Below are 22,827 nucleotides of genomic sequence, written 5' to 3'. Positions count from 1 at the left end.
TTTTTAAATTAATTTCAATTATTCCAATACAACAATTACTACTACTACTACTACTACTACTACTATTACTACTACTAGTAGTAGTAGTAGTAATAGTAGTAGTAGTATATCTGTTATTATTATTTAAAAATTCATTCATTTCAGTAATCACCTATTTGGCACTAGTGAGCGGACAAGGGTTAAGGGAAGAAAAAATAGAGAAAACAGTTTCACGAGACAGGAATGCTATACAGAAGGGGACACTAGGAGTAAGGTGGGAGCGGGCGAGACGAAACGATAGCAAACTGTTGCCAACAATAAGAATGCGGATAGACGAACACAATGGACATTTTAATTCTGACACAAATTCTGCAATAGAAATTGTGTCAAATATTACACAGGTTGACAAAAAGCAAAGGCATGTTCTTTCCTGAGTAATACGTATGTTTTAAAATCAAATTTGGAATACAAACTTATAAAACAGAATCCACCAGACGTATTGGCTTGTCTTTTTGTTGTTATTTAAAGTTTAAGGTAAACGGTATGTTTATTAAAAACAAAATACTGGTCATAGTAGAAACATATATATATATGTGTGTGTATTTGTGTGTTTTATTTCATATATGGAATTTATATTATTGCATTAGTTTATTACATAGTATAGATATTGACAATCATTTGCCATGTGTTGGTGATAATGTCATGTTATAAATTATGTCGTTGTATTCAGTGTAACAAGTGTATGCTTATCTTTAGCGTTAATTATTTTGAAGAGAATATAAAAAGTAAATGAATAAATATTATATTATATATGTACGATTCTCCTCTTGTGTTGTGGATGGATGCAGCTCTGAAGAATGTCAAGACGTATTTCGAATTAAGGAGTATTGTATTGTAAAAACAACCACATTGCATACATTGTTTACTGTCAATTACCACGGCCTAGAGTAATTATAAGCAGGCAGTTAATTATGTAAAGCAATCGTGAAAATCCCTAGTATTAGAAACCCTGGCTGCTTATGATTATCGAACTATCTCGTGACAGCGGTATTTAAAATTGAAACCAACGAAAAAACATCGCAAAACTTTAATCAAGTTATAATTAAAAAAGTTTCACAGATTCGATAATACAAATCACAGATGCGATATATTAATGAATAACGTAAATCCAAATTATTGCACAATTATTTGAGAATGATTTCAAACACACAAACGAACTAAACGAAACCTAAAAATTAATCAAATTCGGATATCTTTACAATCATTTTGAAAAGTAAAGTAAAAGTAAAACAACGAATAAAATAACGTAAAACGATCATGAAGTTACACAGAAAAACTGTAAACTATAATGATTTTTAATCAGTATTCACGGATTTATGTGAAGTCCTCACGTATCGAGAAAGGTTTGTTCTGCGTTTGTACGTTTTGAAACACTCCTCACTACTGTAACACTTGTCATGCATGTGGGTATTGACGTGCTCTCTGAGGTCATTCTCACTCCTAACTTCCAACCCACACTGGTAACATTTCACCAATCCCTCTTTTTTTGCACTTTTCTCTCTAGCCACGAGTAGGTACTTGTCCGCAAAGCTCCTGCCGCACTGTACACACACGTGACTTTGGGGTCCTTTGTTCGTTGAAGCCTTCTAAGATTGTAGGCATCCTGAGAAAAAAACAACACATTTTATTCACGTGACATTTCAATGCGTAAACACGCTATTTCAAAAATGTTAGTATCTGAGGACACGCGTTCGTTAGTTTTAAATTACAAACGATTTGACGATTATTGAGTTATTTCAAAATATATGATAACCTGAGAAATGAGATATATTGTATATTTGTGTTGTTTCAAGAAAATCCGTTCATCTGATTGTTAGCATAACTGTATAAAAAATGTAACTATTTTTAAGGTATTTAATCTTACCTGAAATGCTTTCCCACAGCAGTTATAGTTTCCAGAGTTAGCGTGTCCCCTAATGTGGCGCAATAATCCAGCTCTGGTCTTCGACATTTTTCCGCATTTGGAGCATTGAGCCATACCTTAAAGCAAATATAATATCAAAAATAATATACGATACATTACTTCACCTGACAGTAGTGTTTGGCGCCAAAATAAAAATGGAATTTGATACAATAACATAAAGTGTACACTTATTTAAGGTAAGCATGGACTTGTCATCGATTTAATATGCTCCAGCGTAAGATTTTAATATTATAATGGGGATTGTACAGCATGCCTGTAAATCATAATTATGTATTAGTTCAACAAGCGGTGCAAGCGTAGTGTATAGCCATTATGTGTTTTACATGCTAGCGCATTTAAAAATCCCGTTTCAAATACATTGTTGACAAGCATTTTCTAAAACAACTAAATAGAACTGAAAAACTTAAAAACAGTATACCACACAGATCCGTTGAAAAACGTATACCACACAGATCATATTACTGTAAGTATAGTTTTCTTGAATTTTGTGTCGTAAATAAATAACAGAAACCTGAAAATGGATGCAAAATGATATAGTGTAAGCTCCGCCCATAAAATTTATTTCTTAATTGCACCAGAGGTGATGTTTTTGTGTAAACAAAAAATAATGTCCCCACACTGATCCTACCCTTTTCTTACCGTTCAAACGCGCGGTTGCACTTTACTGAAAAAATACTTATTTGTTTTATAAAATCATGATACCTATAGAAAACTCTCATGAATGAGCGGGCTCTCCACTTTATCCCATTAAAAATGGTGACATATTAAAAAAGTTATCCTTAAAAATCTTACCTTCGTCGCGCTTTTGTTGATATTTTACTCCCCACACAGATCTTAAAAAGTCACGTGGTATAGGCACCGTGAAGCCCTTTCAAACAATTGTACTGTTCCGTTGGTTGGGGCTTAAAGTACAAGAAACTGTTTAAAGTATATTCCGTATACAGATATTTAAATAGATGTATTTGTTTGATAACATAATTGTATATGTGTGCATGCTTTTGCAATGGAGTGTGTTTAATGCTGCCAATTGCACATTTTCTTGATTGACACCGGTAACATACACATAGAACTCATCTGCAACATGATGAACATTTCTCTTACTTACACAAATATAGGCCTTTGTAGTTAAATAATAGTGACGTCAAACGACTTGATCAAACGTATAATGGACGTCATATTAAACTAAAACAGTTTAAAGCTTGCGAATTTTTTATAATTGATTTAAGTCACTTTATTATTGTTAATAAACTGAAATTACCAAATGACATATTGTTAACTGTGATTTTTTATTGGTTAAGAAAGTTATTTGATTAAACAAACGTTGGACCCTTTTTTCTTATTTAAGAAATTTTATTAGCAAACAAACGTTATATAGAAGATTCGGTTGACATACGACATACGTAAAAAAGCAAAAAATGAACGCATTGCTCAATTTAATAATAACAATGCCTTTAAAATTGTATCGGAGGATAAGATATTTATTTAACAATTACAAAATGTTTTCTTTTTATAATATTTAAGAATTATATAGCTATCAAACGATAACACTGATATAATGTGTCTAAATGCATTGCAGAAGAAAAACAAAAACCCTTCAAATACTTCAAAGTTGACGATATTTCATTTAAGTGACTTTTGTTGCATTAATGGAATAAAAGGGGATTTACACAAATATGATCTTGCCATGAAAACAGATATTTCAATTAACATTTAATTGCCCGTCTCCAAATCTCCAGGAAAAATGCTTCCCCTTATCAGCCCTTAATAACTTGTTAGAATCAAATGAAATAATAAACCCGGATAGTTCTGTCGACTTGTAACAAAAAGTAATGGCTTTAAATGAGGCATTGCATATAATTGAGAAATGTATGAAGACATTTAATATCAGAAAAGTGCTCTTCTCTGCGTGAATTATCTTAAAGAAACTTACACAGGGCCGTCAAAAGAATGGAACTTTTGATTAATTTCCATATCAAGGGAGCGAGTTATTGTTGAAAAGCAATTTTTGAATCCTCCATAGATTGGCGGACATAGGTTCAATCATTCGAAATTAATTTAATTAGCGAGTCAGTTCAGCAACAAATGAATGAGTGTGCATAGATTTTGCAGTAACTATGTTATCAAAACAGTTTAAAAATAATCCGAGATTTACCAACTGTTTTAATCTGATTGGTGAGTGTTTAGAGCAATGGTCTTCAATTGTTTACACGTGAATTAAGTCATATTAACATCATCACGGTCAATAATATAAATTACCACTAATAAACACATTGTACCATGTATAGCAAGGATTCAAGCAAGTTCTAACAAAGCATAAGCATTGTCAGTATGTGGAAACAATAATCTGTTTTGTGAAACATACGGACAGCGCTAATATTTGCACGGAATAATCAATGCTTCGTTATGCAGAAAGTGTTACCATGGTATTATACAATAAAGGAAGGTGTAACGTATAACATGTTTGGAACGACAAGAAAAACGAAACGGTGTATTTCGTATAATTTTAAAGTGTGTACTTGTGCATGCTTGACGCCGTGTTGTTTACTTTAATCTCAAGATTTACTTCCTTTATAATATTACACTTAAACTTCAAAGTGGTTGTTTAATATACACTTAAAAATATGTTCGGATAAAAAAAACAATAATAAAATTAATCTATAAATATGGTTTATCACACAGAAGTCATACGGGTAAAATGAAAAACATGTGTTTTTTAACACTCATCTATTAATCAAATGGCAAGGATAATTGAGGCGAATCAAAGATGTTGCGAATCTTCCATTCCGATGAAGATTCATTAATATGTCGGGCGACATGACAGATATTGGTTTGGTAACGGAAATTGTGATTCATTACCAGAGCATGGTGTAATGGAATAGCGCTTTTATGACAGCGTCGCATTGCGTCTTATAACAGACCATCAATGTTGACGTTTCCGGTACCTTTTCTTCTAAGGCCAGTATAACCTGTGGTGTACCCCAAGGCTCAATCCTTGGACCCCTTCTTTTTCTAATTTACGTGAAAGACATGTCAGCTGTGGTTAAAAATAAATTGTTTCTGGTAAAAGTGTACTTGATGTTGAAAAGGCACTAACAGATGATATGAACTTGGTTAGCCAATGGTTGATCGACAATAAGTTGGCATTGCACTTAGGTAAAACCGAGTCAATAGTGTTTGGGTCCAAACAGAAACTTAGGTCACAATCTAGCATTGATACATCTTGTTATGGTACACCCATTGCTTCTACATAATCCGTTAAGTATCTTGGAATTACCCTTGACCAAAACCTTTCTTTCTGTTCAATGGCTGAGGCTCTTTTGAAAAAGGCCGATTCTATGTTAAAATTCCTTTATCGTAAGAAAGATTTCCTTACTTTGCATACGGAGAAACTTCTTGTAATGTCACTGATTCAGTGTCATTATGATTATGCTTGTTCTGTTTGGTATAACAGTATAACTCAGACTTTAAGAAATAAGTTACAAACCTGTCAAAATAAGTTCATTAGGTTTGTTCTTGACCTTTATTCTAGAGCTCATATTGACCAATCTCACTTTAAGTCCCTCAACTGGTTACCAGTTCACATGAGAGTAAATTAAATAATGTTATGTCATGTCTTCAAAATAAGAAATGGCCTTTCTCCAGATTACATGAGTGAACATTTTGTTTCCCAAGATTCTATGCATAATTGCAGCACTCGGCTTAGTAAAAAGGGTGGGTATTGTTAACCCAAGGTCAAATGTCATGGTTCCAAATCTTTTTTTTTAATAGCATTAAACTCTGGAACTCATTACCTGAGTCACTCACAGAGGTCAACAGGTTAGAAGGCTTTTAGGTTGTCATTAAAAGTCATTCAATGAATAATATTTGAATTTTTATATATGTGTATCTTTTCACTTTTTAATAAGCAGATATAAACTTCGGCTTAGGTTTTTATTTTTAATAATTATTAGTTCATTCTTCATAACATACATTTTAGCAATATATTTAATTTAGATAATTCATGATACCTCATATCATCAAATTAAAACTATCAAAATATCTATGTGTTACAATAATTGATAACATTATCAATTGATCTTAGTTTCCAGCTCCTGTGATATATTCTGAGCTCTACTGTGATGATTAGTTTGATCTCTTTTGAACGGTTATATATATTTTTTATTTCATTAAATAATTATTTTACTATGAACATAGTTATGTTTAAGGTCAACATAGTTATGTTTAAGGTCTGCCTCTTTTTGTCATGTCACCAATAATAAGGACCACAATGGAAATAAGGGCTTGCTCTTTTTTGTGTTATCCTTGGTTTGGTGAGCATGTCATAGTTTATTGTACATGATATAGTTTTTAATAATTGCTAATTATTTTATTCTATGTTATGTTGTGAACTGTGTATATGCTTCCTATGCCGAAATAAATCTATCTATCTATCTAATGGGTAAACATTATGATGACGACCGGAATACAATCACAAAATAGGACTGTGGTCTTTGACATTTCAATTACACTCAATTGAATTAATCAGTCAATTCGGTTCAGATCACTTGAATACGAAACTGATTTACATCAAATAAACAAGCCTGTTGACGTAGTTACAACATCAAAACAGTCTTTATAAAAGAATTAAATTCACTTGATGAACTTGTGTAACATGTTCAAAACAATTATCCAAACGGACACAAGGCCTCACTTATTGCCAACTAAGGTGATTGACAGGCAATTTCGATGTGTCGGGCTGAAATGCTTGTTCAGTAATTCTTAAAAAATGCTATATATTTTGCAAATATGTCCTTTTTTTAAATATGAACGACACTATGGTCGTTTCTTTCAGTTTCACTCTTCTCAAATACATGTAAGTATGTGTTCATGTATTTTATACAAAATGTTACAAAATTTACTAACATGCAATACAAATGAGAATACAAAATTACGTTTACGTTTTGTAGTTTTAATGATTAAGTAAAAATTGTATACAGTATACTGTCTCATAGATAAATGGAACAATAGTATATTACTTAAAACACCTACCAATCTTATTTGCTCCCATGGACTAATCAAATATCTTTATACGCTCTTAACTGACAGCTCGGGCAATCGTATTGATTTGTAACTTTGTCTTAAGAACATAAAACAATACTTTATTATATACCACACAATAAAGTTTAATATTTAAATGAACATAAGTAATTTTTAGGACACAATTCGTTTTTAATAAACATATCAAAATGTTTGACATTATATATAATGGTTATTCCGATCGCAATAAGAAGCGCAAGAAAGATACCGTTCCGACCGACTAAAACCCATATCCATCTGCTTATGTTTGCTACATCATTGCAGCTATTCATCTTTTCTATCACTATGTTCATTATGGAGTTTTATATCTGCTTCAATATCATCCATTTGTCTGCTAGAAACCACACGCGAAACGATTTATATTAGTGATTGCTCAGTAACAACAGTCTTTCGTACACGCGAAGTTTTTTGAGGCGCATGCCTTGATCTCAATTCAAATCCCATAAATTTAACCTTTGATAAATAGACTGTCAATTGCTATTACAGACACGAATATGCCTCGAGATGGTATACCTAGGTAGAGCAATATGTCGCTATTTAATTGAAGATTGCAAGAAGAAGGAAGAATGGTGTCTAATAAAATAACAAGATTACGTATTTCAAAAAATCTTTACATTAACTGTGCTCACGATATAGGGAACCCTTCCGAACAGTTTGATCATACCCATGAAAGTATTCAGGAAAATAAGAAAATGAATATGACTTATCATTTACAGTTAACATCCGTAAATGAGAATTGTATATACAGGCATATATATCAAATGAATGTTGAAAATGCTTAAGGTCATTATAAAAATGTCTTTTAAGATGGTAAAAGTAGCCTTTTTTATAGTAATCGGTTACATATGTCGTTTTGTATTGTTCATGAAGATATTGATATGATATTAATTTCATTAAGTTGCATTCGGTTATAAAAAAATGAACAAGGTGGCCACGCATAAGCCACGTAAGATCTTCGGCACAATTGATAAAGTAATTCATTAAAAAATGCCTTACATATTGGTAAATCGTAGTCTTACGGCCAGATGTAAGGACCACCTCTGTTCAAAAGCGCACGAGAACAATGAGGACAAACTAAGGGGGCTTTCTCCTGCAAATCATTATGTGTTTTAATGATCCCAAATCTCAGCAAACTATATTTATATATGCGTAATTTGGTAAACGGATATACACAGTAGAAGCAAGTGTATTCTTGAAAGTTACCAAGATCATATGGTGAATAATATATTTTACAAACTTAATGCCACATCAGCCTCATCGGTAGGGAAGAATTGTTATTATTGCACGATATCCTTTATTTACTGTAAGCATCCCGCGTAGAAAATGGATGTTCTATCCGTTAGTCCATGCTAGGTAACAAAAGAGTTTTTACACTTTGTGACATAATTTTCAATACATGTATACCATGGCTTTACTTTCTGTGAAAGCTATGCATGTACGTCTATAAGTATGATAAGCATAACATGTGGCATTAGGTGGATTATTTTTAAAGTGCATACAAAGTGTTTATATATCTTAAAAATAAGTACTACATTTGCTAATACATTACATTGGGTACGGATGTTAAATCTTTTTCTCTAAAACGAATCATAACAAACAAATCCGCTCAATCTTCACATAGCAAACATATCCATCTTAAATTTTATATCGTTATTATTATATATTACAAAGAGTGCCGCTGGAATATGATGCAGTTATTGATAACAACCCTTATTTTTGACTGCTCTACAAATAGGATCGAATACATAATTTGTATACACTGTTTAACTATATCATAAATTATAAAATTATGAATCCGATTTTAAGTTAACCCATATATGTACACGATCGTCTATACATTTTGCTTCCATGATAGCAGGTTGTCAAACAAATGACATATTTGAGCATACTTTCTTTCCATGTTAATAAACTAACCGTTAGCAGCATGCTCAGACCAACTGCTATATTAGTTTACTTCTGGTGTTAATTTTCTGCGGAAAACTGCAGAAGAGCATTGGACACTTCTTAGTGACTTCTTAGTGACAAAAGTAACACGCACAGGTATCTTCTTTGGTGCGCAACACCTTTGTTTACATTTAGAGAGCTTAATAAGTATGTCGATGATAAATGAATCAATGACGATAAACGGCAGTTGTCCGAAAATTGATACATATAACATGTTGGAATAGTAGTATGTTGAGATAGTAATATAAATCAAATGCATGTTTCTTCCAATCGCACCCTTTTTTCTATTAAATGATGCCTTGACAAATTGAATGTCGGAAATTTCAGATAATGTTCAGATTACTGGCCCTATCTGAGGCAAAATAAATCTGCATGCACATCTGCCATAAGATTCCCATTCTTATTTATAACATAATATTATGTGGTAGTAGGAAAATACTCATATACTCATATATTGTTAAGGCCAGTGTTGATAAACTTTGTCATCTTCTATAACCCTGGTCGCTGTCGCACATGAAACAAACATGCTTGCTGCACATGTTTTATGATACAGGTGCAATACAAAGAAATGACGTGTGCATCATTCATACATGACTCGATCGTATTATTGTTTTAAGTTGACCAATTCATTCCTAAATATTATAGGGATATATTTCAATAAAGTAACATCCGAACGATACACTTTATTTAAAACCATTCTATAGATAATTTAATTCCAACTACGCATAAAAGATACATACTTCATTTTAGAATGTTCTACTATTTCTTTGAAGCCATAGCTAATGGAAAACCCCTGAATTGGTATAATAGCGTCTCTAGAGAAATAAAAAAAGAATGTTATCAGAAGTATGATGAAAACTATTTTATTTAATACAATCTCTAGTGGTGAAGCTCTGATTGTTTCCCAACAAATATGAGCCAACTGCTCATGTTACAAAAATGGTTCATGTATAATCAACCACTTTCAGCGTTAAAGCATCATCTCCAAAATACGTTAAACCAAAGTTTACGGAATAAAAGATCAAATGGTAAAACATATTAAAATAAAATCGAAACAATAATGTCGATTTGGTAAGTATGTGTTTTATAGTTTCAGTTAAGGCAACAGTTGTCGATGCGTTTGGAATAAATCGAGTATTCCTACTTGGCCACAAGCATCAATCGTATATTTTCATTAAAATCGTTAAGATAAATGAGTTAAACATGTAACATTATGTAGTAATAATAAAATGTGTACTTGACTAGTTTTCTACAATATCACCAGGACTACATTCACTGTATTTTGTTGCATTATGACGAACCTTTATTTCACTATTTAGATATATATAACGTTATAATTATATAATAGCGATATAGCACGACTTGATTAGATGCACAACTGACACCATTTATAGCGTTTTGTTTCTGTGTTTAAATAATTATCGGAAAAACTAAATGATTTCGACAGTTAATTTATTCAAGAAAGAAATGTCGGAAGCCTTACATGAACGACATTTTTCTCAGACTCAATGTACACACGCGTTAATGCAAATAGTACTTAGTAACGTGTGACTAACAATCAACGCAAAGGTAGTTAAAATGTTTCACAAAGACATCTACATTTCTATAGCCTAAATAGTAGCAAAAAAAACATTAAGTACCTTACATGCATTAAAGAAACAGATCAACAATTGTTATACCAAGTTGACGTTCTTCCAATATTCCGTCTTTAAATTTATGGTACAAAGAACATGTTCATAAATATCAGAATGTCCAGGGAGTTAAGGGCGATTTAAATCAGTATCAACGTGTACATCAACGATACTCCAACAAAGTGTTTTTCCAAACCATTTTTTCATAAAATAATAAAACTCACAGCAAATGAAATAATGGACCCGAGCAGTAGTATCACGTTATAACACAATCAAAATAATGGCTTTCAATACGGCTTTGCACATAGTCGGGGAATATAGAGAGACATTTGATATCAGAAAAATCCTGTTATGTGCATACATTCGCGAAAAGAATATGACACAGGGCCGGAAGATTAATGGCACTTTCGATCTACTTCTTTTTTGATTGAAGTTATTGCTGGAAATCCATTTGTGAATTCTCAACAGATTTGCGGTCATCAAAGCAATTATCCGCTATGTCAATAATGAGCGTAGTTGAGCAGGGAGCAAAAAGGTCTTTAAAGATTTTCGAATAAATATGTTATCAAATTATTGTAAGAAGAGTCCGACGGTCAAAACCAGCAATACCATATATACATATAATTATATATTCTAAATCATTGAAAAAGTGACTGTCTAAATTATTGTAATATCACGTTTTATACTGACGCTTTGAAATAATGCGTACATGGAAATACAGTTCATTTTGACGATATGAGAAACATACAAATAGCGCACCTTACAAGTCACAAAGACTAAACTATACAATTCGATTTACTTTCAGGTTACTCGTGTTTGAAGAGCATGTTGTTTATCAAAGACGGGGATAATGTGTTTGGTATTATTGTAAATTGTATTTTAAGCTATGAACATAAACTGTCACATATTTAATTGTGTGTTCCGATTGAATTTTTATATGGCAAATAGTTTATGCACTTGACGGGTACCATAGTTGTCTAGTTTAAAAAAATAAAAATAAATGTGCAGTTACATATCCATCTTGTCAATTTGTAAGACACAATGCAGATTGTATCCGATATGTCATAAATTGTCTGAAAATAAATCAGATGCTACAATGTATGATTTTATAGGTTTTAAAACCCATAATTTAAATGTGTTATATGAAAAGAATTGTTCATATACAATCTTATTTTATTTAAAAAGAGACAAACTGAAAGCATATTGATCATGAAGTATATTGCTTTAATAACGGAATTTTAACGCATTGCGTACGCCAGGTGTATAGAATTACAATGCTTATCACTAGAACAATAACTGACAAGTTGAATATGTTCTTTGAGCGTTGAATGGCATCCTTTGAATGTCTTATTCCATTCCCTCAATATCGCTTATACAATTTGCAAGTGAATAAATTGAATTTTATCAAGCTACACCCTTAATAAGGGCGACATACATGTTTTTAGTAACGAAATTGTAATCACAAAAAATGCAAATGGGTTTTGTTAGTCAAAAGAGCCACAGTATCAGCGTTTGCAGCATCTTATGTCTCATTATTATGTTCTACAGCTTATTCCAATACTTTAAGTATGTAATAGTTTGATGTGCTATTATAAAATAATACAAGATCGTGAGACGCTCACAACTGACGATTTATATTGGAGAATACATAGTGACACAAGTATTGCGTTCACGCAAGGTTATTGAATCGGCCATTCTTGTTGGCGTCGCACTGAAGTGCGGCGACTAGTTAGTACGTTTTTTTTCGCTTATGGGAGGAGAAGTTATTGCAAAGTGGTGATTTTTTGTGTAAATTAGTGTTAATAAGTACTGCATTTGTGCCTATTACATTTACTACAACATTTATTGCCAATAATGCAAAGCTAATACTTTTAATTAATAACTGATCACAGGGACTGATCAATAATAAAAGATCACAGGGACTGGACAAATACGCGAACCGGTGAAACTTTCTGGTTTTGTATAAAACAAAACTTCTTTGTTCCACTATCCTAGCAACCACCTAGTTACTAATAAAGACGTTATAGAGCGCGAAGCGCGACACGTATTATTAATTGTAATAATGAATCTTGATAAAGGAAGCAGCCGCTTATCAATGAGGAGCACCATCACAGCACCCCAGTCTCATTACTATTAAGTCCTCCTACAGGCTTTTTTTAAGAACCACATATAAAAGGCCGCATGCCTGACCCGTATTTTGCAAGTAATATGGACCCTTTGGTATGGATCTTTAACCCCGCTCACTATCCAGCGTTTAAACTTCCGGGTTTACATTTAAACCGACTATTAATAGCTTATTAATATCTTAGTTAGAAGGTGATTTTTCAAGCGGTTCCGTAGTGTATTGGTTACACGCTCGCTTCACATGTTAAAGGCCAAAGGTTCGAGCCTCAGTAGAATCAAATTATTTTATTTGTGTTCTATCTTAACTTTTTGTTTTGATGTAGACATTTTATTTTAAATAAATATGCTGTTTTATTGTAACCATTTTTTGTTTTTATTATGCCCATGAAATATGTGTGTGAGAGGGTGGGTGGGGTGGGGGGGTTCGTAAACATATTAAAACTTTTACAGTGTTTTCATATCAATGAGTACTCAACCCCTATTGTAAATGAGCAACGTAAGAATAAGATCAGAATCATCTCCCCTTGAAGTTGAGAAAATATGAAATTACGCTTACAAGATGAAGCAGATTTTTTAAAACCTACACAGTTTTGTTCCATTAATGAAAACTGCACACGGGTGCCAGTAAAAAAAGGAAACCAATGTAAATAAAATGAACTATGAAATATTTGGGTGTTACAACACAAAAATCATAGATAATGGTAATTTGGGGGTTATAACACAACAACATAGATAATGGTTATGTGGGGGTTATAACACAAAATCATAGATAATGGTTATACCAGTATCTTTTTCTATTTTGTTTAAAATAATCGGCCAATATATTAATATTTACAGTAGAAAAAAAATCGTTCCATGTAACTGCATTGAGTGCCTTTTACACTGAAATTCCGACGCCCTTTGATGCTTTGCATCAATACTTATCTTGGTCTCAATGTAATGCTCATAAATAGTACCTTTGAGAAATAGTTTGTTGAAGTCATACTTATTTCTGTTAAAGACAAGTATATGCTACGTTAAAGATGTTATAAAAATGTATTTTTTTTCTTTAACTAGTTAATGGAGTCTAAGTATTTCGAATCTGTTTTGTTTGAGATGTGATACCCACTTGTTTATATTCTTGATTAGTTGATGGGAAAGTTTATTAATACATACTTTAATTAGCTTTCATTGCGGATAATACATTTTTAGTTCACAATCAACTATAACTTTTATTTTATCTTGATTTAATTTAGTTTAAACCAATTTATTTTAGCTCGCTTACATCGAAAGCCTTAAGCTTATAAAAAAAACGCTATCGAGTCCGTTTCAAGGGACTTAGAGCAGTACTTGGTTTCTTTGGGAGAGATTGCAAGAAAGCTCGCACTCCCACTATGGGGATCATACCCGTGAAAAGTCCTGGTCGCTTTCAGAACACCATTTTCACTACGCCAGGGCGACCTTTAAGATGGTATTATTTAATATTAATGTTATCGATTTTTAAACATATACTTAAATATAGATAATTTATTCAGGAATTGTGTAAAATTTACATACACGATGTTGAAAGCTATGAATGGTGTTCACATAATATAAATTGTGGGCGCAAATCGAGCAAATAGGCCCCAGCCAAATCTATCTGCACAATATTTCGCATGAGGCAATATACACAGCAAAAGCTGTTAGCGCTTTGTTGTGAGCAGAGACCCTGTAAGTCCTTAAATTTAACATGAATACATATCCAACTCCAAAAAAAGTTATTATTCACGCTTGTTGGCAAAGATTGTGTCAGAAGAGTGTGAGCACATGCAGGTTTACTTTTCTCTTGATAAACGTGAAGTAGCAACAAATGGCAAGCATACCATTTGGAACCGGGAGTATTACTCCTGTTGATATATAGCGCTAGAATTGATAAACGGAATTCGACACAAAACCGTCAAAGTAATTGAACTGTAAAGTAACTTCCATTACAGTAAGGTATTGCTGAAAACCCATTGTTGAATAATCATCAGATTGGCGGATATGGGATCAAGAAATTTGCTAGCTGTTAATTTTTATTTTACTGAAACTTTATTGGTAAAAGATTTAACGAAAGTTCATAGGGGACACTAACTATCATTCAATTTTATATTAACATGTGTTACAAACATATCGCCGACTGGCGAATCATTTGAGTAGTATGTGATTATTATTTGAAAATACAAACTTGCACATATATAAACTAACAAAAAAAGCGCGATTATGCGATAATTGATATCTGACATATGACGAGCATTAATTGTTGCCATTATTCATAATTACGCGATTCACTGGTCAACAAATTTCGTGTGAGTCAGAGTGACACAATCAACAGTCTATGCTAACAACACATTCAATGACGCTTCATATTGCTACATTAAAATTATAAAAAAATGAAACTGCGTTCAGTTTGCTAGGGGAAACGTGTATGCATTTCGAATTGTTATTAATAATACGCAAAAAAAACATTCACAAAATATAACTATATTAAATATTTTTACTAAAATATATTGTCTTTACTGTGTATGCATTTCTAATTAAATATAACCATGTATGTATACATTGCTTTGGGGAAAATTCCAACTAAATCGACAAATAAAAGACTATCGAATGTAACACTCTACGAAAATTCGAGACCGATACGGATTCATTATTATGTCAGAAAACACGACAATTACTGTTTTGATAATGGATAATGGGAGTCATTACATCTGCCTGTTGTAATGGTGTTGCGTCATTTAACTTACTCATAAGCGGCAAATTAAATGGGAATACCACAATTAACGACCTTACAAATAATATATGAATGCTTCTTGATATTGAATTCCACTATTTAAATTCAATCAAAACAGTCCAGCTTGCTTGCACTATCTGCTTAAATAATAAATTGCATTCAAAATGCCTGTTAACGTCGTCACGGTTACAATCCAGTCAGCATAATACTAAATAGGATAACATTGCGCAGCTTAACAGTAAAAATATGCAGAGCATTGTTTTTTTTAAGAATTGACGTAATAATACAATGCACCATTCTTTAACATTCATATTATCTCCCTTTTTTGATTTCAGGAAAAACACCTGATTACACACAATTGTTCAACCCCATCAGACGTTTAAATACACTCTTTGTCAAAGGAACATGCAATAGTGCATCGAACTAACAAACAAACACCAAAAATAAGACAACCGAATACCAATTATGTGTGTTGTTTATTTTTTACTATGTAGAATAAAGTGAAATATGAGTTCAATTGTGCATATCACTTGGTTATGTTCTGGATATCAATGCGAATAAAGAGTAGTCCCATACTTGCGCACAACTAATCAATCTTGCGAATGTGTTATCACGAACTAATCAAAGGTCGCGAGACTCTAGACAGCTCTGTCAATAAAATTTGATTGGCAACGTCCAAGTATTTATCATTTTTTCCTTCATACACGAAACTTGCCTAGTTGATACATTTAATGGTTTTAAAAGCAAATATTGTTTTTTAGGTCCGTTTATGCTTGGAATGTATATACGGTATTTCAATGGTCATAAAACCCGATTTCTTTCTTAAGACGCTTGTTTCCATGCATATGCGTTCCAAAAAGCATGCAACTCAAAACACAACATTCCTAATAACCAGTCTATTTACGATACTTTCTATCGTATAGTATTAATCCCATGAAATGTTTTTCCAAATGAGCTACAATCTTTTTCAAAACGATATTGAAGACTACGTACTACCTAAAGTTAACCGTTCACGAGATGTCATTGACCTTGCCTAACATGCTTTGCATGTAATGCTCCTATATGGTGCCTTTGACAAAAAGGCTTTTAGATGCATTTATGTTTTTGCTATAAAGAACAAAATATATTTCTGAGTGAAATATATATATATATATATATATATATATATATATATATATATTTATTTATTTATTTATATAGTGTTTTGTATGTTCTGTTTATGAATAAATGTGCAGTATCTCTTTGGATTACTTCCTTTAAATCGCATTATAAGCGCAACTGTACGTCAGGATTTTGTCCTGAATGTAATAACTAAATAGAAACATTTTGACCGTCCATCAATATTGATATAATCGGGTTCTTTTTATGTTCACAAAAGTTGCTTATAATGCAATCCAATTTTATCAACATCAGTATGTAATCTAAACCAGACCCATGCCACCGTTACGTGCTGTTTCCAATATACCATGCACAATAAGACATACGCATTTATTTGTAAGGGTGGCGATGCTATAAGCACTGCACCAGTGATAAATTAATGCATGGCTAACTGAATTGAAAACATATTGAAAACACCGAGTTGGAAAATCCGATTCAACTACTACAACCGTTTAAGAAAAATGTATTTAAAAGGAGGCTTTCGATGTCAAATGCAAACATCAACTCAATTTAATTGATCCAAAAATGTTCACTCAAATATGTATTATAATATATATAATTAAAAAGATCTCATTAAATGATTAAATAATAACAAGAGTTGTAATTTTATTCGTAAACATTGACTGCAACAAATATGAAAACACAAAACACTCTTAAATAATACCTGTAGATGTAAGACGATAAGAAACATTTCATTTTAAACTAATTCGCTAAGTAATGGACTGAGAGGAATAGCAATTTGTCAAGATTACATAAAATATGTCAAATGAGTAATTTGAGCAAATTTAATAACGTATTTATAAATATCAGTAATCACCGTCTGTTACAACTATAACTGTGTATCTGTTGAGTCAAATTCGCTCTGAACACTATGCGTGAGATAGGAGACTAAGTGATACCAATCACACATAAAAACAACTTCTTTTGTGTGCAACACGTTGTTCAAAATTCGACAGTTTTATAAGATTGAAAACTCATGTGTTGAGGACTATCTGCAGGTGTTTGAGAATTGATAACGATAATGATTTGCATATTATTATTTTTCAGACATGATCTTAGCTTAAATGATCACATAGATCCACTAACCATCTGCATCATCGTCATAATTGCAACAATTATAAAAATCTTAATATGCCTTACTACTCATAGTAATAGTGGCAGAAATACTGCATACATAATAGACACACTGCTAAGTGCATACGTTCATTTATATAAATAACATGGAACAAGTAATCCACATTTATACGGTAAATAAGGCCCATATGGTATATTAACTGTCAATATCTGAGTAACATTTGCGAAAAACGATTTATGTTGTCGACTTCTTTGTGACAGTAATTTCAGGCAAAATCACGTTTCTTCCATGCGCACCAATTGATAAATGCTCGTAAACGATGCCTTTGATGTATAGCTTGTCAAACATTTCACATAATTTTCAGATGATTTGTCCCTACTGTAAGACGATGAATATATCTGAATTGCAATCAGCGAATACCATGCATACACTCTGGACATTATATAACAATTCTAATTGTTAACTGGTTCACTAATATCTGGTATTAGTGAAACACACAAACACATGAGCTTCGAGCAATGGGGAAATCAAAAACTACATTATGTCCTCACATAACACATCACATCATGCGCCAAATGTTAACAAGTATGAACGTTTCAATTATTAACGAATAAAAACAACAAACATTGTTCCCAAATAACACCGTATGTTTTCTTCATGTCCATAATCACTATACCTGAAGTCCGGAAACAAGGATAAAACGGGTAATCTTCTGTAGAGGTTCTTCATGTCCGAATAGCTTCCGGTCATTTATTGTCAAGCACGGGTTGGTGGTCCCGGCATTCCTGTGTTCAGCCGTTCTCCACAAGGCAATATTTAGAGATAACGTTGTTCGTTGTGTACCAGTATGAGGTGGTTCGGTCTATTTTGCCATGTATGAAGATGATGACCAGTTGTTCTAATCCAGACAGGTGGGTCTAGCTGCATTGAGTTGTAAAATCTGAAAGGCTCTTGTTGATGGTGATCCATGCCGTTTTCTAATTCATGTTTTTGTAACAACATTTTTAGGTTTTCTTGCAGCAGTGCCTGTACGTTATGTTATTCCACCATCATTCGATATATCAGTTGTGTCCATGTCCATGAATCGAAAAGTATAACTATTTTCTCTAAAACTTTATTTTTTTATTGTATTTTTTTTATTATTTATATTATACCATTGTTGTGTATTTCGGTTCTATGTGTATATTATCGCAAAACAACATTTATTTAGTTCAATTTACCGTACAGTGCCTATGGACTCCGGACACATATACGTTTAAAGTGCCTAGCAGTATGTAACATTCGTAGCAAAATTTCACATCGCATATAGTGTCCGAGTCACAGTGTCAAGTAAAAAATGGGAAAAATGAATTCCTTATTTGTTTTATTTGCCTTATACAATGGAATGTTGTTTGGTGTCTATTTCACCATGACCAGGCTGCGTTCCAGTTGGTCTTTAATCAAGTCTCCTTAAATCACGACCCTTGGGTCAAAAAAGGACCTGCCCTGGTGGAACTTGAATCAATTTTTCTCATTTTGTATTTAATCATTTACTGAATAAGTTTCATAAGATTTTGCTATGCGTCAGCATGTCCCAATATAATAGGGACCATAATTTGTTAATTTGGATAAAAAAAAATATGTAAAATTTCCCATGATGGACCAAAGTCAATTTGTGATGGGGCTTAATTATATCCTTTGGCTTAAAAGGCAAAATTCATTTGTAATTCTGCAGTGGCAAATCGTATGAATACCAGGGAGAAAAGCTAAGCAATCTTACATCATAAATTTGAAAACATATGAAAATACAATAGCTTAAAATTCCGGAAGATGCTTTAACTTCAAAGGATACATTTGAATAATAGATACAGATTCCCAGAGATAATTTAAGATATGTATGTGCCGCGGAAATTGACCTTATGGAAATCATTTGAAATGTTGCATGTATTGCAAACAGAATGTCAGTATATTCAAAAAAATAATAATTTGTGCACACTGAGAAAGTAATATTATATAAATGCCCAAGACAGTGTTTTTCGGCCTTGCTAATTCTCCAGGTATTCATACCTTATATTCGTTTTATAAGATACTTACTGATATTGCTATAGTCATCGAACAAAGTAATTCTTGCTCAACCATTTAGTTAACTGCATAAATAATAATCGTGAGAGCATTATAGTTGTGATAGCATTTGCAAAAAATTTAAGATCCTGTTGGAATCCATATACATTTTGAATTTTCATTATGATATGTGTGTTCATATCTAATAGGTAATAAATATCATTTAGTCATTTCATTATATTTACGAAAATAAAAGAAAAGGGCAGTGTTTCTTTGGAAGAAATTGGCTGTATTTTTATTGTTTTAAATAGGCTTGAATTTACTAATTATTAAAATAAAATTATACGCCCTGCAAGATCATGTTATCTGAAAGCCCTCTCGGGAGGCAGCTAGGCCGGAGCATGAAGTATGAGATACCGGTTGAAGTGAACGGTTGCATATGGCTGAAATCAAATGTCTCCTCGAGCTTATTACCGTGCTAAACGTCTAAACGCTGCTGGGTTCTAATTCAACCATCAGATTAAAACCATGTTTAAACAGCTTAGCGAAATCCGTGTTGAAGAATTTTGAAATATTTCCATTTGTGTTTTATAATGATGTACAACAAAAGATTGTCTATGTGAAGAAGGCTTAACGAAGTCTATATTAAAACAGATAATTACGTATGTGGCAAATAGAAAATTTGAATTCATGTGTTTTGCGATGGGATGGTTATTTGCAAATCAGTTGAAAAATGGGTAGTGTTGCACATAAGTGAACAAGTATTATAGATGTTTATACATATTATCTTTCTACCGATACTGGAGTATTGCTTTATAAGAATATATTCACGACACAACACATTTCACTATTTTCAACTGTTACAAACTACTAAGAACCAAGTGTTCTGCTTATATTGAAACTTTGTTTCAGCATATTTACGCTTTATTTGATATATTGATCTAGTGTCTGGACGCACGCGCTTGGCCCAGATAGTGTGCAAATAAACAGTTTAACCACGTTGGATCAAGATTAAGTCATAATTGCGGCCTCCTGAGTGATAAGGTTTTACTAAGAAATGACATTGTGAGGCGCACGTGACCCACGATAAAACTCGATCTAGATATTGTCTGGATATACATTATGACAAAGTTTCATCCAAATTGCATAAACGATTTGGCCTCTAGTATGGTAAAGGGCCAACAGTTATGCTCGCATGCCAAACACCGCATGATGACGGACGATGGACAAAGGGTGATGAAAGTACCTCACCTCGCGCACTTTGTACTCATGTTTGCTAACAATTTGCGCATAGTATTGACTTTTCCTAAAATATATTTTCCTAACTATTTATGTATCAATGATTAAAAAACTCATTCATTTCGTCATGGTGTAACAATAACACAAACATCCGGACGAGATAACAAGGGTGAAGAAAGGATGTCAGGAATCATACATGCCCATACTGAGTCCGTATTATGTCAGGAAACATCACTGACCTTGTTTTTTTTGTACTGGAAATTGTAACCCATTTCAGCCGCCTTTATTAATAAAGAGTTTTTATTTGTTCGCTTACGAGAGTTTATTTTTATTCTTTCCGGTGGTTTATAGAGAAGTATAAGTGATTTAAAACTGATATTTCACAGTTTTAAACAGTGCAAATAAACAGTGAAAAATATCGATACTTGTCACAGTTAAACTGTGAAACGATCTCGTTTTCATTATGTTACGACGTCATCATTTCAGCAAAAGAACAAATACAAATCATGTGTAAGCAAACAATAAACAGAATATGTGTTTGAGTTGTCAAAATATCGATGTTTATTCATTCATGATAATAGAAAAAATATTTTCTTTTATCACGAGTGAGTTTAAATTGATATCCAACCATATCAAAGAAATACAAAAATATCTACATCTCCCGCATATTTCTTTAGCATTAAGGAATTTAACTGTTCCATTCACGAATGTGAAAAAATACAAAAAATAGGTTAATATAAAAAATAACTTTTGTATAGATCTTGTAAAATAATATCATGTACTTAAGGAGTTATATAATACACGTGATTTCTTTCACGAACTAATCAAAGATCGGTAGACCTTTTTTCTGACAGCTCAGAAAAACGTATTGAATGGCGACTTTGTCTTTTTAATTGAAGCTCCCATACTATAACTCCTAATATACCACTATATATACTTATTGAGATATTGTATATGTGTACACCTAAACTTCTTTATTATGAATATATTAGTTGTGTATATACAGTAGATATTATCGCTTTCTCAAATCACAATTAAAAGGGATTTTATGTAGTAATGTTGCCAATAGTAACATAAATATAAATATATATACAAAAATTTATCAAAGTCATGAAAATCGTGTTATGTGTGCATCGATTTTTGTGTATCACGTTGGTAGCCACCAAAGTTGGAAACCAACTTAACAATACGATACTATATAATATTTTCGGTTGAGTATCATATATATAACTATGCTAATAACGAAGAGTAACGTTTGCTAACTCAAACGTGATCATTCTCCCAGAAAGTTACAATCATCGCAAGATTTATGTTGGAGACACTATTCTACACATGTCTAATGTTTTGATGAGCCTCTTTTGATCTCAACTTAATGTTTTTAGATATACTGTCTAGACTTCCGATAAGGGATTGACAAAAAGCGTATATACATAAATATACCATATGGGGTTTGCTTCATATGTTATAGCTAGGAATTTATGTTTTTTTACGATTTTAATGAGTTTTTTAAATTTAATTGACTGATTTAGCATTTTCAAATAGATGCTATTGCAGTTTTGGGTATACAATTAGCACTAACTTATTTTAATGATCTCTCTCTATATATATACGACTGATCATCAAAAAGTAGATAAAGAGTCTCTTAAGCGAATAACGATATTTAATGTAGACAACCTAGTGACAGTAATCTCAGGCAAACGAAAGTTTCTTTCATGCGAATAACTTCATGGATGCTCGTAAAGCTTTATTTGATAGATTTACTGTCGAGGATTCCAAAAGATGTTCAGATGAGTGTTCCCTGTTGCACAAAGCAGACTATACCTGTATTTACACTTACGTATACAGT

The 22,827-nt window shown here is 32.4% G+C and overlaps 1 long non-coding RNA gene across 1 annotated transcript; it reads right to left on the bottom strand.

Moving 5' to 3' along the window:
* Positions 1–1,326: 1,326 nt before the first annotated feature.
* LOC127853449 (uncharacterized) lies at positions 1,327–2,828 on the bottom strand. Its single transcript, XR_008036609.1, has 3 exons — positions 2,756–2,828; positions 1,904–2,019; positions 1,327–1,642 (listed from the first exon to the last, which is right to left on the bottom strand). It is a non-coding gene; the product is annotated as an uncharacterized LOC127853449 (long non-coding RNA).
* Between the last annotated feature and the right edge of the window lie 19,999 nt (positions 2,829–22,827).

The sequence above is a fragment of the Dreissena polymorpha genome, chromosome 12, assembly GCF_020536995.1.
Source record: "Dreissena polymorpha isolate Duluth1 chromosome 12, UMN_Dpol_1.0, whole genome shotgun sequence".
In the NCBI taxonomy this organism is placed as follows: domain Eukaryota; kingdom Metazoa; phylum Mollusca; class Bivalvia; order Myida; family Dreissenidae; genus Dreissena; species Dreissena polymorpha.
This window is presented reverse-complemented; position numbering and strand designations above follow the sequence as displayed.